At 44.1% G+C, this 13,928-nt stretch overlaps 1 protein-coding gene across 5 annotated transcripts in view; it reads right to left on the bottom strand.

Annotated features, from left to right (window-relative positions):
* STAT3 (signal transducer and activator of transcription 3) overlaps positions 1–10,156 on the bottom strand; it is a 66,298-nt gene extending 56,142 nt beyond the window's left edge. For 2 of the 5 annotated variants that reach the window (XM_059997652.1, XM_059997654.1), the window contains exon 1: positions 8,417–8,487. The gene's annotated coding sequence lies outside the window, so the exon portion shown is untranslated. Of the gene's footprint in view, positions 1–7,746; positions 7,971–8,416; positions 8,493–10,084 lie in introns of those variants that run through there. The other 3 variants (XM_059997657.1, XM_059997653.1, XM_059997656.1) reach the window with 3 other exon arrangements.
* Between the last annotated feature and the right edge of the window lie 3,772 nt (positions 10,157–13,928).

The raw sequence follows: 13,928 nt of genomic DNA, 5'->3' as shown, positions 1-13,928 counted from the left end.
GTATAACACGCACAATCACTCTAGAAAGATAAGAAATAGGTAACTAGCTGTCCCTGGGAGAGAGAGTTCAGAGGATGAGGTGAAGGGGAGACTTTCCACTTACTGTACTAATTAAAACCCCACCCCCCCAAATAAGAAAACTGAAATCTGGAACTGAAAAACAAAACTGATACATCCTTGCTGCAAATCTGTGGTTAAGACTAGCATTCTTAACCTATCTTTCCTAAGGAAAGAGGAAGCAGGTTCATCTCATTCTCCATTACTTGAGAGATACTCACTGGGTTAAAGCATGGAACTCTCATTGCCAAGCTTAGGGTACCCTGAGGTAGAAGGAAGTCATTGGAATCACACAGCTGTACACCGGGCACTTCTGACCCAGGACACCTCAGATATTTCTGCAGGATTTTTTTTAAATTAATAAGCTTGACTTTTTAGAGCAATTTTAGGTTCAAAGCAAAATTGAGTGGGAAGTACAGAGTTCACCTAACCTCCCTCACCCCCACCCCTACTGACATCCCCTACCACAGCAGTACATTTGAGAAACAGGAATCTTAAATGGCTCCATGAACCTAGGATTCTTCAACGTAGTAATTAGGACCCTCAAGTGTCCCAGCTGCTTCTACTTACAGGCCACTCTTATTTATGTACTCGAATGAAAAGGGACAATAACACGTGGAATTAAGAATAAATATTGAGGGGCTTCCCTGGTGGCTCAGTGGTTGAGAGTCCGCCTGCCGATGTAGGGGACACGGGTTCGTACCCTGGTCCGGGAAGATCCCACATGCTGCGGAGCGGCTGGGCCCGTGAGCCATGGCCGCTGAGCCTGCACGTCCGGAGCCTGTGCTCCACAACGAGAGAGGCCACAACAGTGAGAGGCCCACGTACTGCAAAAAAACAAAAATCCCCAGAAGAATAAATATTGAAATTTGGCTTCAGAATGCTTTGATTATTCCATCTGCCCCTGTGCACAAGAGAGTGACCATCCTAATTACGTTCTATTTTGGTTAATGTTTCAATAAACTTGCTTTCCCTAAACCTACTGATAAAAAGAGGCCCAAAGGCAAAGTCGGTCTGAGATTAAATATTTATTGTGACTAAACCACAAGTAGAAAGAAATTCGAAGGCTGACGATTTTAATGCTAACTCAATGGATGATTGCACTTTGCTTGGTTTAGAGGAGAGGTAACTACACAGCTAACATCTGGGGTTTGAGGTTTTGAGGACTACATTTGGGTGAACTGGGGGGTGGGGGTGAGGAGAGAACAAAAGGAAAGTCTCCTGATTTTAGACTCTGTCAGGAAAAGCGTTTGCTCAAAAGTAAAAACAAAATTAACATTAGAAAAGAAGCGAAAAACATGCATTTTAAGAAGCTTTCACCTAAGCAGGTGCTCAAGGTCACACTCAAATCCTCCAATTCTCATAACAAGAATGCGAGGTCAGGCTGCCACAAACTAATAAAATCAATCAACAAAGCGGGAAAACAGTCAGTTCACAGCAGACCAGGCAGGGTTTTCCTAAATCGGGCTCACCTTCAATAATCTCAATCAGTCTTCAGAAACGGCTTCTACAAAAACTACCCAAACATCCCCCTAATAATTTGCACTCCTCCTCCACAATGGGGAAGCCATTTATTTACCAGAAGGTTTACTTTCTCTTTCAAACTCTGCTGGCTTCCTTCTGCCCCACATTCGGCCAAGAAACAGCCGGGAGGCCTTTTCTCTCCAGCCTTCTCTGACCCCAAACTGGAGAGCTGGTGCAAGAGAACCCGTTTCATGAAGGTGCTGAATGGCTCTTCTTAAACCACAAGGCTGGTTTGAGTATTTGTTTGCAAAGGAAAGTTACAAGACAGGAAAGCAAAGCTAGACTCCTCCAATGAAAACACGCGCGCGCGCGCGCACACACATACACACACACAGAAGTGAAGGGACAAATCACTTCCCAGCCTCGTACAGATCACTCTACTTAGGATGCTGCCTCAACCCCCCAAGCTGCATGCTGTCCCACCGTCCTTGCCTGACTCCCATACCCCTGAAACCTTTCATATTATCTGCACTTTTTGTATCAAGAAGAACTCCAAGGGACTGTTCAAATCCTAAGTGGTCATTAAAATTTAATGTGTTGAATATTACTTCAAATAAATGGGCCACAATCAGAAGACGCAAAGAGACATATGTATGACAAGGGCATCTGTGTAAACAGGAATTTATGGTTTGCCTTGTCTATTCCTTTTACGTGATAGACTTCATTTCCTCCACCACAGTGTAAATCCCCCTCATCCCTATTCATTTAGTTTTTTTCCTATTAGGTTAGAATCTCCTGATTACTCCTTCTTTCCTCTGGGTCATTAAAGGTTACTGTGAATCATAACTGGCCTGACTTTATAGTTAGATAGATATTGCAGGTTTTAATAATAGTAATTATTAAGCACTCCAATTTTAGCTATCTCCCAAGCACTGTGCAAAGTACTTCATATACGTTGCTTCAAATCTTGCTCAATCCTCACGAATCCCTTACAACTGGACCTAGCATTTGCATTTTATGGACAGAGAAACTGAAACCTGGAGAAGTTAAAGCAACTGACCCAAGATCTAAGAGGTGCTGGATCTGGGATTAAAGCCCAGGAAGTCTGATCTCATCACCATTCTTTTAACTCTTATTGCAACTGTGGACCATGAAACCCTCAAACTCACTGCCCAAGCATTTCGACACTACAGTAACAGCTACCTTAGGAAAGCTCAAAACATAAGTTCCTTGTTTGATGTAGTTAAAAAGTCAGGGAAAAGTTCAGTGATTAGGGAAGTCATTTATTCATATGGATTGGGGGGGGGGGCGTAGCAGAAAGGAAAACCAGACAATCTAAACCTTGTTTTATTTGGGGGGCAGATCTGCCTTCCTTATTATTCTTTTATTAGGCTGTTAAAAAGGAATTTGTGGGGTTTCCCTGGTGGCGCAGTTGTTAAGAATCCACCTGCCAATGCAGGGCACACAGGTTCAAGCCCTGGTCCGGGAAGATCCCACATGCCATGGAGCAACTAAGCCCGCGCGCCACAACTACTGAGCCTGCGCTCTAGAGCCCGTGCTCTGCAACAAGAGAAGGCACCGCAGTGAGCAGCCTGTGCACCACAGAGAACACTAGCCCCTGCTCGCCGCAACTAGAGAAAGTCCACGCACAGCAACAAAGACCCAACGCAGCCAAAAATAAATAAATAAATTTATAAAAAATAAAAATAAAAGGAATTTGCAATAAAATAGTCCAAGATAAATTGGTAAGTAGAAAAAGCTGCAAAAAAGCTGGAGAAACATACACCAAATTAATAAGACATATATATAAAATATACATAGTTTATATTTCTACAAATATAAATTTATTTACAGTCGCATGCATTACTTTCATAAACAGGACAAAACAACTTAATGACATTTGAACCCAATTATTAACAGAAGAGAAGGGCTAAGAGCCGTAGCTTCCTTTCCCCTCAGTTCTCCTAAATTAAGAACTTCTACCTATAGATCCCTGAACACACTATGCTGTTTTAAGCCTCTGCACGCTCATGTTCCCTCAGCCTTGAATGCAACTATTCACCACTCAGCTTTGTTGGGAGAATTCCTACCGATCCTACAAAACCATTTTCAGGTGTTCCCATGTGAATACCCCTCTAAGATAAAGCCTTTCTCTCACCCCTAAAAAGAGTTAATCTCCTGGTAATGTGTACCAGGCATTATGCTAAGTATTTTACCTGCATTATCTCCTGGAGTCTTCAACAGCCCTAGGAGATAAGTACTGTTATCCTATCCTTTTACAGATAAGAAAACTGAGGTTCAGATTCTGACTAGGAAGTGGCAGATCCAAGATCCAATCCCAGATGTGTCTGACTCCAGAGCCTGACCTCTGAACCACTGTGCTATCATCTTCCCAACCCTAAGTCCATACTGACACAGCACATACCCCGGCCCCGACAACACCACTTCCGGTTCTGTGAAAACAGGGACCATAGTGCATTATCCTTGGATCCTGCCTAGCACAATAGTTAGCTCTCAATATATAATATGCTTGCTGATCTGAACCGAGTTGTGATAATACTGATATAGGAGAACTGACCATAACAGAAATTTTCTTGCATGTGCTATTCCTTTTAAAAACTGGAGACATTTCAAACAACTTACCACCAAAGTACCATCTAGCATTCCTGACAAAAGTGCCCCATAGTAAGCCAAGGTTCCTTGTAACTAATGTGTAACCACAATATTACTTTTTTTCACGATAACCAACAAAGACTGAAGTGTGAAGTAGCCCAGGGGTGTCATCCTGCTGGACCTCACCAAGGCTGCCCCAGGACACCAGGAGTTCTCCAGGATCTGGGGATGCCCTTCAAGTGCTCTTTGGCTGGTTGTTATACATGACCCAAAAGTTATGATAAATTTTTTTAAATATGGAAGACAGAAAATGTGAGTGGACATTTGTAGCCAATTAAAAATCCTCAAAAAGCACTTCTGCACTTAACAACACAAATCCAATAAGTCAGGACCCCTCTTTTTGAGTGCTGGCCCAGTGTATAAGGTCAGCTTCAGTGACAACTCCCCTAGGGCAGAGGCCATATGTACCGACTTACTTTGTACAAGTTAACCAAGGTCAGGCATGGGGTAGGCACTCCATGATTAAACACCAGTATTCAGCCTCAAAAATCTTTCAATTCATTGGTCTTGCATTCAAGACCTCTTATATGCAGGCACTCCTTCTCCCCTACTTACCTTCCTAATCTACCAGGATTTTGTTTGTGTTATATCACCATACCTCCTCACCCCAAATTCTTTATATCTGTCAAATGCCAACCATTATTTGGGCCCCAGATCAAAGCTCTCAGTTAGCAAGAAGACTTCTAGACAACTGCAAGCCTCATAACCAATCCTTCTACTGAAGACCTGTAGCGCTTAGTGAAGCACTGTCCAACAGAACTTTCTACGATAATGGCAATGTTCTATATCTGTGCTATATGTTTTTTAATATATAATAGCTACCTTGTTGGACAGCACAGGCTTAATGTCTCACCACCTCTTCGAGGAAAACATGTTGCACTACATGGATAAAGCATTTATGAAGCTGCCTCAGTAGACCTCAAGTTCTGTAAACAAGGCGTCTTGTTCCTCATAGCAACTTCCACGAAGTTGTAAAAAGTAAATATTTGTTGATTTGTACATCACCTCTGAGAAAGCCATAAGATTAAAAGGTGCCAGACTCGGCATCTGTAATGATGGCCACCACCTCTGCCCCATCTCACCATCTGAAAGTCAAGATGTGCAGAGGCAGGGAGGAGAAAGCAACTTTCTAGAGACACAAATGACCCCTGATCAAGCCACAAGGCACTTTGGTTTATATGACATTTAGGTCATGACTGTCCTTCACCTACAAACTTGCCTAAATAAATATCTCTTTCCATTAGCAAACAGCTAAATTCTGATGGTAAATTATGCACACTATAACGTTAGCTACTTGTGGGGAGGGACAGATTGGGAGTTTGGGACTGACAGGTACACACTGCTATATTTACAACAGATAACCAACAAGGACCTACTGTATAGCACAGGGAATGCTGCTCACTATTCTGTAATAACCTAAATGGGAAAAGAATTTGAAAAACAATAGATACATGTAAAAGTATAACTGAATCACTTTGCTGTACACCTGAAACTAACACAACACTGTTAATCAACTATGCTCCAATATAAAATATTTAAAAAAAAAAAAAGTTACTTCCCAAGTTAGCCATAGCAGTTAGATAGGAAACAAAACAAAACCTAAAAACCTAAGGAAACCCCATTTGTACATCATTTTTCACCTGTTTATTAAATATCTCCCTTGGAGTCTTACAGACTACTGGTGGTATTTCATTGTCTAGGTATATGTCAGAATTTCACTGACATCTTTCCCAGCAGGGCCTACAGTCACACTAAATCAAGATCTAATACTTAAGCATAGATAGTCAAAAGCAAACAAAATATACAGAAGGTACAAATTCCACCACTATGACACTCTGCTGCCCCAGGCAAGTGTTTTGTTCCTTTGATCTCAATTTCCTTATCTACAAAACAGAGTTAAGGTTATATGAACTATCTACCCTTTGTGGGTCAAGTCATAACTGTGGATATTTCTACATGGCTATTCTTCCCAAAAGAACTACATATAAAAGATTTATGAATTTTCTAGTGGTTCTTTGTGGTGGATATGCTAGCAGATATAGAGATTAATAAGATCAAGTCTCTAACATCTACATTTTTTGTCTTGTTTTGTTTTGAAGATTTCTTTCCTCCATCCCACTGTGCAAATGTCACTGCAAAAATTCTACTAGTACCCCAGTCTGGCACATGTAATAAGGAAATAAATGTGTTGACTCAGGGAATAGATATATTTAATATAAAACAGAAAATTGGTTGAATCAAGTCATAACACAGTCTAAATCCACATATAAAAGATTGAGATAATTTACTGTTCTGATTTATTCAAACCAATGCTGTATCAGCCCAGCCAGCCAAAAAATTACAACCCACACACAGAATAAATATACCCTTTAGATGCACACACAATAAAAACCAGCAGGGACACCTTACATACATTTTTAAGACGAATAAGTGTGTCAGTACCATACATCCACCTGATATAACACAGAGGGATGTGGACTAAACACGGGAAAAACAACTTGGGTGATGGTTTGAATTTTGCTAACTTAAGTGCAACCACACCCCCAAACACAGGTAAAGTTTGCACACATGACTTTGCCAAGGCCAGCCTGTCTTCGTTTCCCTCTCCTCTGCATTTACCCAAGATGTTGGCTCTGTGACAGAAAACTCCCACTCTGGATTGGTTCATTCTGTCCTATGCAATTAAGCAACACCACAATCCAGTAAACGCAAGGGCTCAATTATTCATCTTCTGGCCAAGTTTACCAGGTGTTTATAAAAGAACAATGTCAAGGAGGAAATAGGTTTATTTCCCTCTAGAGCTGGCTTGATGGGGGTTTTATTCTGTTTTTTTAGAAGGGGGAGGAGGGAATCACGACTTTAACCTAGAAAAAGACGGGAGGGAATTTAGAAAGAGTACAAGACTGTCAATTTCCCTACAGGAAACTTGATTCTTATGCAATAATCCTACCCACAACCAACCAGTCCATGAGGCTGTAGGGGGAAGACACCTATTCCTACCTCCTCCAGGGGGGCACAGCTGGCTCCTAAAGGAGCGGGAACAGGGCAAGGCGGAGGAAGTGGCTCAGCCGGGAGCCGCCGGGCCCCGCCGGGGGGCGGGGAGGAGGCGCTTGCCAACCCGCCCCACCAACCTCTGTGGAGATCTCCGCCGGCGTGACAGTCGCTCCTGTGGCCGGAACGTCCCCAGAGCCCCAGGGAGCAGGAAGTTGGGGGGCTGTCCCTCACTCCTGCCCCCCTACCCTAGAGTGCCCTCGCCCCACAGTCCTCCCCCTCCAGCCCATTCTCTCTTCCTCGGCGTCTCCCCTTTCTCCAAAGAACGAAACTTCCTTCCAGCGCACCCTGTCCCTTCAGAGGCCGGCTCCTGTCATCCCGGGGAGCTGTCCCTTCAGAGCTACCCTCCGTTTCTCCTCGTAACCCCTCGACCCACTGAAGTTTCCATCCACTACTCCCCCAAACACCCCAGAGGCTCCCAGCGCTCGCCCCCCGCCCCCGCCCGGGGATGCCCAGGCCTGGAGGCCGTCGGGGGGCAGCCCCACCCTTAATCCCCTTCACCTGCTGCTCGGGCTGAGGCCCGACTGGCCGGGGCTGCGCTTGCGCCGGGGTGCGGGCCGCGGGGTCCCTCAGGCCGCGGAGTCTCGCCTAGCAGATGTGGGGTAAGCGCCGAGCTGGGGTTCTTGTCAAGGATCCGGTTCGGGCTCGCTCCCTCCGCGGCGACGTCAGAACCCCAGCCTCCCCCTACCAGTCTACGCTGCCCCAGCTCCGGAAACCGCTGAATTACAGTCCCTCCAGCCAATCCCCGCCCAACCCCGCCGGGCCCTGACACGCCGCTCATGCATAATTCATGAGACAACCAGTTTTCTCGGCCACCCAGAGGCCCTGGTGAGTGTACTGTACAACCGATGCCCCACCCACTGGCCAATAAGAAGAGCCTCTTGGAGAAAGGGCGGAGCCAATAGAAGGCTGGGAACGCCCCTGTTCTGGCTGTTCCGAGGGCTTAGTGCTCCTCCCTCCGTAACAGCAGGAGAAGAACCAAGGCCTTGGGCAGAGAGGCCCGGGGGGAGGGAGGGAAGATGACCGGAATGTCCTGCTGAAAACTCAGCTGAGTTCCTGGCAGTGCGTGACGTCAAGACACTTTAAATGGCCCTGATGCGGCTCTCTTCTGCCTGCTCTCCCTCTTCCCGGCCCTTGACACCACGTGGGGGCGAGGTCGGGAGCCACTTACCACGTGGGAATCAGCCAGTTAGACAGTCCCCAGGTATCGCCAGATCCTCTAGGGGCCCAACGCCTGAATTGGGTTTCTGGGGACAGCAAAAAGAACATGGGTGACTCCCGCCTGCTTTGAACTTCAGTTTCTGCGTGAGTCGGGACACACACACCCGGAAACATGACGTGGAAATAGAGTAATTACTAGAGTGCGTGGGGAGAGGGTAGTGGATTTAACCCAGTCCTGCGTTCCGTCTTGGCTTCGAGCATCAAAGGCCAACGGCTCGCACACTGGCCGGTTCAAGGGAATGAGGAGACAGTACAGATGAAGAATGACACATATACACATTGTTTTTATGCGTCTGAATTGAAATACTTGAAATGGTGTGCCTTTTTCTTTTTCGCCTTATCTACTTCGAATGCAAGTTTTACTGCATTAAAACTAGTAGTTTATAGGAAACGTAGACATTTTACCTTACATAATAGAGGATGTACTTTGCATAATAGTGTGATTTTGTGTGTGTGTGTGTTAAGACTATCAGGGTTTTTAAAAAATAACAGCTATTAGTGTTTGTTTGTGTTTGTTGTGTTTGTTTAGTACAAAGAGGTAGTAAGATGAAATCTAAAAAGGGCCTGTTATCTCACCACCCAAATAAACCCTGATGACAGTTTTTTCAATGAAACTCACACGTTTGTGGTTAGAAAATTCAGACAGTTAAGAAAAGTCAAAACTTAAAACTGAAAATCTCCCCCCTTCCCCCACCAATCCTTCTCCCCAAGGATAGCTATTCTTATTAATTTCTGGTGAGAAAACCAATGACGCCTAACCGTTGGGGGATCATAGATACTTCTGAGAGTTTGCTGGTGACTATGGAGTCTAGTCCCAGAAATATTCAGCATGAGCTTTTACTCACAAATTCTCCTGGTTCCCCAATTTAGACCCTTGGACCACCTTATATGCAAGTGAGAGGTGAGAGCATCTATAGGGCAACTGATAGGGTCACTCATGGTGGGATTGAGAGTTTCCTATTGCCCTCCTGTAGACCCAGCCCGGCGTGGAAATTGCTATATGTGTCCGTAGTGTGTGTGTGTGTGTGTGTGTGTGTGTGTGTGTGTGTGTGTGTGTTGGTGGCTGCATTTATCTTAATCTTCACTTCAGGACAGATATCCCCCACCTTCCACTTCACCTAAACTCTGCTTTAGCTGTGCTCTCCCATGCAGTTGACTACCTCCTTAACAATATAGGGTCTGGGACTTCCCTGGTGGTGCAGTGGATTTGAGAGTCCACGTCTCATAACTTTGTTCCATCCACCCAAACCCTGCCCTCCTCCCTGACTCCTCTGCAGCTGGCCTTTGTTTCCCTCACTGCCCTCCGCTCAATTCACATGGAACATCTAGCCCTGAATCTATCTGTTCCACCTACAAAAGCTCCCTCCAGCCCAGCCACTGGCCTTTCTCCATACCGCCAAGGCTGCCCTTGGCTTAAAGTCAGCAGTTTCTCTCACTTGAGCCAATGCTTTGATCTGAACTCCCTTTTCCAGTCTCATCCCCTCCATCCCACACACCCGGAAGTTCCCACACTGAATTTATCACCTTCCTCCAAACATGTGGACACCTTCTGTAACTTCATGCCTTTGCAAATCTCCTTGCTTCCACCTGGAATATCTTCTCTTTCCTCATTCCCTACCTGAGAACTCTTACTCATTCTTCAAAGCCGGGTTCCCACATCACCGCCTCCAGGCTTTCTGAGATTCTTCCTAGCAAAATTGATCTCTTCTGCTGGACTCCTTTAGCAGGTTGTTTCCCCATCCAGTTTGGCATTCTCCACATTGGACTCTAATGAATCCACTTGTTAGCCTACTTCCTGATAAATAAAATTAATGATTAACATTCATAAAACAATCACCACTTTCCAGGAACTGTGCTAAGCTTTTTACATAGATTATCTTGTTTGATCCTCACCAAAACCCTGTGAGGTAGGTACTGTTATAATTCTCATTTTCCACTAGGAAACTATGGCCGAGAAAGTTGAAAGACGAAAGACTGGTCCAGGGTCCCACAGATAGAGACTACAGGCAAACTCAGAATGAGAATCAGGTCTGGCTGCCTCCAAAGCCTGGACTCTTTGCTCACATATGCTTGAAAACATTTCCCCTAAGCTTCTGGTTCCTGGAAGCCGAAACCCTTTCATGCTCGCTTTCGTAATCCCAGCATCTAGCCCAGAACTCACCTAAGCCTGAGTCAATGAAATATTAATAAACTTGTTGAATAATCATATTAGCAACAGCTAACACATGGAGTGTTTACTGTGCACACGTCCCTGCTTCTGAGCATGTATTATGTAACTCATCTATTAACTCATTTAATCCTTAAAATAACTCCATGAGGAGGATACTCTGATTTTACAGTTGAAGAAAATGAGGCTTATCCAAGGTTAAGTGACTCACCCAAGAACAAAGAGCTGGTAAATGACAGTCAGGGTTCAAATCCAAGAGTGTTTTTTTTGTTTTGTTTTGTTTTGTTTTCGCGGTACGCAGGCCTCTCACTGTTGTGGCCTCTCCCGTTGCGGAGCACAGGCTCCAGACGCGCAGGCTCAGCAGCCATGGCTCACGGGCCCAGCCGCTCCGCGGCATGTGGGATCCTCCCGGACCAGGGCACGAGCCCGTGTCCCCTCCATCGGCAGGCGGACTCTCAACCACTGCGCCACCAGGGAAGCCGGTTTTTGTTTTTTTTTTTTGACTCATTTTTGGCTGTGTTGTGTCTTCGTTGCTGCGTTCAGGCTTCCTCTAGTTGCAGCGAGCAGGGGCTACTCTTCGTTGCGGTGCGCGGGCTTCTCATTGCAGTGGCTTCTCTTGTTGCTGAGCATGGGATCTAGGCGCACAGGCTTCAGTAATTGTGGTGTACAGGCTTAGTTGCTCCGCGGCACGTGGGATCTTCCCGGACCAGGGCTCAAACCCATGTCACCTGCATTGGCAGGTGGATTCTTAACCACTGCACCACCAGGGAAGTCCCCAAGTGTGTTTCATTGGAGAGCCTGAAGAGCTGCTCTTCCTTGACTTCATCTCCAGGCTCAAACTTCCTTTTGGATCCCCAAGGAAGGAAGGGTCTAAAGGAGGGGAAAAGATGATGCCCTCACCCTCTACCCATCAAGTGAATAAAGGCAGAGTGCAGAAGCCCAGCCCATTCAAGCCCGTGGTGGTTTATAAACATGTCTGCAAATCATTTGACACTTCTCCCATCTAAAGGTAGACTCTCATTCCACATCAGGAGTGACTCCCTTCTAATAAATAGAATACAATGGATTTGATACTACATGACTTCTGAGGTTAGGTCATAAAAGGCAATACAGTGTCCACCTGACTCTTTCTCTTGGAACACTCACCCTTGGAACTTAGCCACCATGTTGTAAGGAAGCCCAAGCTATATGTAGCGACCTTGTGAAGGTGTTCTGGCCAAGAGTCCAGCTAAGGCCTAGCTGACAGCAAGCATCCATTGTGAGTCAGCCAGACTCCAGATGATTCCAGCCCCCAGTTTTCAAGCCACCCCGATGGAGGCCAGACAGAGCAGAAATGAGCCATTTTTGCTGAGCCTTACCCAAATTACAAATTCATAAGCAAAATAAATGTTGCCATTGTTTTAAGCCACTAAGTTGTTTGTTTGGTTTTTTCTTTAATTGAGGTAACACTGGTTTATAACAATATATAAGTTTCACGTGTACATTATATTTCTACTTCTATATACCCTATAGCCTACTTACCACAAAAAATTTAGTTTCCATCCATCATCATACAGTTGATCCCCTTTACCCATTTTGCCCTTCCGCTCTGGTAATCACTACTCTGTTCTCTGTATCTGCCTGTTTGTTCTCATTTGGTTTGTTCATTTATTCTGTTTCTTTCTTTGTTTATTGTATTCCCCATATGAGGGAAATCATTTAGTATTTGTCTTTCTCTGTCTGACTTATTTCACTTAGCATAATACTCTCAAGGTCCACCCGTGTTGTTGCAAATGGCAAGAATTCATCTTTTTATGGCTGAGTAATATTCCATAGAGTGTGTGTGTGAGTGTATGTGTGTGCATGTGTGTGTGTATACCACATCTTCTTTATCCATTCATCCTTTGATGGGCACTTAGGTTGTTTCCACATCCTGGCTATTGTACATAATGCCACAATTAACATAGTGGTGCATATACCTTTTCAAATTAGTCTTTTTGTATTCTTTGGATAAATACCCAGAAGTGGGATTGCTGGATTATATGTTAGTTCTGTTCTTAATTTTTTGAGGAACCTCCGTACTTTTTCCCATAGTGGCTGCACCAATTTACATTCCCACCAACAGTGTATGAGGGTTCCCTTTTCTCCACATCCTTGCCAACACTTGTTATTTTTTGCCTTTTTGATAATAACCATGCTAACAGGCATGAGGTGATATTTCATTGTGGTTTTGATTTGCATTTCCCTAATAATTAGTGATGTTGAACATCTTTTCATGTGCCTATTGGCCATCAACAGGTATGTCTTCTTTGGAAAAATGTCTATTCATCTTCTCTGCCCATTTTTATTTTTTTATATGTATATATATATATATAATTTTATTGAGGTGTAGTTGATTTACAGTGTTCTGTGATTCCATAATTCTTTTTTTTATACACCTTTATTGGAGTATAATTGCTTCACAATGCTGTCCTAATTTCTGTTGTACAACAAGGATGTTTTGAATATTAATCCCTTGGATATATCATTTGCAAATGTCTTCTCCCATTCTGTAGGTTGTCTTTTCATTTTGTTGATGGTTTCCTTTGCTGTGCAGAAGTTTTTAGTTTGATGTAATCTCATTTGTTTTTCTTTTCTTTTCTTTTTTTATTCTTTTTTTGTCCATGCCATGCAGCTTGTGGGATCTTAGTTTGCCAACCAGGGATCGAACCCAGCCTGGCAGTGAAAGTGCCAAGCCCTAACCACTGCACCGCCAGGGAATTCCCTCATTTGCTAATTTTTGCTTTTGTTTCCCTTGCCTGAGGAGTTATATCTAGAAAGATATTGCCAAGACCAATGTCAAAGAGCATACTGCCTATGTTTTCTTCTAGGAGTTTTACAGTTTCAGGTCTTACATTCAAGTCTTTAATCCATTTTGAGTTGATTTTTGTGTATGGTGTGAGACAGTGGTTTAGTTTCATTCTTTTGCATGTGGCTGTGCAGTTTTCCCAACATCATCTATTGAAGAGCCTGTCCTTTCTCCATTGTATGTCCTTACTCCTTTGTTGAGTATTATGTGTCCGTATATGTGTAGATTTATTTCTGGGCTCTCAATTCGATTCCACTGATCTATGTATCTGTTTTACTGCCAGTACCATGCTATTTTTTAAATTAATTATTTATTTAGTTATTATTTATTTATTTGGCTACGCCAGGTTTTAGTTGCAGCACACGGGATCTTCATTTTGGCGTGTAGGATCTTTTAGTTGTGGCATGTGTGATCTTCAGTTGTGGCATGCAAACACTTAGTTGTGGTAGGCGGGATCTAGTTCCCTGA

This window comes from Delphinus delphis, chromosome 19 (assembly GCF_949987515.2).
Source record: "Delphinus delphis chromosome 19, mDelDel1.2, whole genome shotgun sequence".
Classification (NCBI taxonomy): Eukaryota; Metazoa; Chordata; class Mammalia; order Artiodactyla; family Delphinidae; genus Delphinus; species Delphinus delphis.
This window is presented reverse-complemented; position numbering and strand designations above follow the sequence as displayed.